At 40.5% G+C, this 2,760-nt stretch overlaps 1 long non-coding RNA gene across 1 annotated transcript; it reads left to right on the top strand.

Annotated features, from left to right (window-relative positions):
- Positions 1-581: 581 nt before the first annotated feature.
- LOC116408908 lies at positions 582-2,458 on the top strand. The gene is made up of 3 exons (XR_004221414.1): positions 582-836; positions 1,474-1,545; positions 2,008-2,458. It is a non-coding gene; the product is annotated as an uncharacterized LOC116408908 (long non-coding RNA).
- The last annotated feature ends 302 nt before the right edge of the window (positions 2,459-2,760 follow it).

The following is a 2,760-nucleotide window of genomic DNA, read 5'->3' on the forward strand; positions in this document are numbered from 1 at the left end:
ACCAGAACACCTTGGAAGTATGTACTGGCCCTCACACCGAGACCCGTGAGGTAACTAGCAAAGAATTGTACAGTTTCCCAATGTTTTTAAAAGGGCTTAGTTTCTCTTTAAGCCACAGGGTTCATGAATAATCTCTGTAAGGGATAAAGATAATATTTACCCAGCAGTATAGCTTATTTACCAAGTGCTAACTTGCTCAAATGCAGTTGCCCATACTGACCAATCAGCATATGTTTCTTTTAAATTTTTACCTTGTACAAGTTAAAACATAGATATGATTTGTTGCTAAGGTTAAAACTTACAATACATACAATTCAGTCCATATATTAGTAAATTAGTACCACTGTGTCACTTTGGGATATGCAGACAGAAGGGCTCATTTACAAGTGTAATTTGGGGCTGAGCAAAAATGGGCGCAGTTGTTGCTCAAACTAAAGCCATTTATTAGAGGTAATAGTATTTTCTTGTCTTTTAACCAGGAATTGCAAATGGAAGCTGAGGTGAGCAGCTCCAAGGTAAGCAGAAAGGGAAACTTTTCCAAACTTTGCAGTGTTTTTTGCTGTAAACTATTTGTGATTTTTTTTCTGCCTCAACCAGCAGGAAGATCTATAATTAAATTAACAGGTTTGTTTTATCACATTCTCTACTGAAATCAGATGATCTTCTAAAATTATGTTTTTTATATTAACTAGGAAACCTTGGAGGTCTGTGATGAACCTCAGCAGGAGACGTGCGAGGAGAGACCTCAGGAGTGTGGCGATTACACCTGCCCGCCTGAGCTCTCTGAGCAAGAGGATCCTCAGCCCATCGAGGAGGATCCGACAGCCTGTAATGAGGTTTGTGCTTAATTATATCTTCTGAAAATCATTTTGTTTCAGGGTTAAACATACACTCACCTTAAGTGATAACTTGCATTATTAACTTCTATAAAGTAACAGCAACTTTATATTGATTGAGCAGAACCGATATACAACTGGCATTGCCTCACTTGTTGCTTTACAAGGTTTATTTTTTTCAACCATTGTATTACTTTGAGCTTTACAGTATTGATTTGTGACCATTTTTCTGTCTTAACCAGGCTGAAGCACCAACTATGAGGCAGGAGAGCATGGACACCAGCCCCTGCCACCCTCAGCAGGAGACTTGTGAGGAGAGACCTCAGGAGTGTGGCGATTACACCTGCCCGCCTGAGCTCTCTGAGCAAGAGGATCTTCAGCCCATCGAGGAGGATCCTAAAGCCTGTAATGAGGTTTGTGCTTAATTATATCTTCTGAAAATCATTTTGTTTTAAGATTAAACATACACTCACCTTTAGTGATAACTTGCATTGGATGATAGGCCTTTCATCCTATAAAGTAACAGCAACTTTATATTGATTGAGCAGAACCGATACAATAAAAAGACAACTTTCAACCATTGTATTACTTTGAGCTTTACAGTATTGGTTTGTGACCTTTTTTCTGTTTTAACCAGGCTGAAGAACCAATTATGACGCAGGAGAGCACGAACACCAGCCCCTGCCACCCTCAGCAGGAGACTTGCGAGGTAACCAGCAAGGAATTGTATTATGTATTAACTGTTTTTTCAGAATAACAATTAAACCCTTTTAAACCTATTTGTGCCCCTGCACAGGACCCCTATCCAAACACATCACCCAAACTCCCATTTAGCCCCCATTCCCCTGACAAATACTTACTAGGATGGTTGGTCACCATGTTTTACCTCTGTTACATCCTCTCAGATCCTCCACAGATCCCATTGCCCTTCTAGAACATTCCCACTGAAACCCAAGGCCCTAGTCAGTTTCACTGTACATATATCTGTGCAATGATCAGAGCAGTGAGGGTTTTAACAGAAAGGCCACAACCGAACATAACAACCATTCACCCCGCTATGTAGCTCTGATCTCTTTCATTTTGGGGGAAACGTAGGAGTCTGGGTCTTGCAGTTCTGCTTTAATCTAATTGGCTCCGCTCATCTAACAACCATTTTTTCCCCCCTAAATAGGAGAGACCTCAGGAGTGTGGCAATTACACCTGCCCGCCTGAGCTCTCTGAGCAAGAGGATCCTCAGCCCATCGAGGAGGATCCAACAGCCTGTAATGAGGTTTGTGCTTAATTATATCTTCTGAAAGTCATTTTGTTTCAAGATTAAACATACGGTCACCTTTAGTGATAACTTGCATTGGATGATAGGCCTTTCATCCCATAAAGTAACTGTTATATTGATTGAGCGGAACCCTGGTGTTACCTCCATCCCCAAGCTGGTGGTAGCGCCAAGGTTTCCCCAGTGACCCCCCCGAATACATGCAGTGGACTTGTGCCAACTAATATTTGGCAATATTTTGACACTGAGCTGGAATTGTAGAAAAACAAACCCTGCCTTTAAAATGATGAATTTATTACTACTTTGAATTGACAGGGCCTCAGTTGTTGCTTACAATTTTTATTTCAGATTATTTTTTATTGAGCAGAACCTATACAATAAAAAGACAACTTTCAACCATTGTATCACTTTGAGCTTTACAGTATTGGTTTGTGACCTTTTTTCTGTCTTAACCAGGCTGAAGAACCAGCAATGAGGCAGGAGAGCATGGACACCAGCCCCTGCCACTTCCAGGTAAGCAGAAAATAACAAATGAATGAAAAATATTTATTTTATCATATTCTCTTCTGAACTGAGCTGATCTTATAAAATAATATTTTCTGTCTTAACCAGAACATCATGGAAGAAACAGACCCTCACCCCGACACCTGTGAG

The sequence above is a fragment of the Xenopus tropicalis genome, chromosome 2, assembly GCF_000004195.4.
Source record: "Xenopus tropicalis strain Nigerian chromosome 2, UCB_Xtro_10.0, whole genome shotgun sequence".
NCBI classification, from domain to species: Eukaryota; Metazoa; Chordata; class Amphibia; order Anura; family Pipidae; genus Xenopus; species Xenopus tropicalis.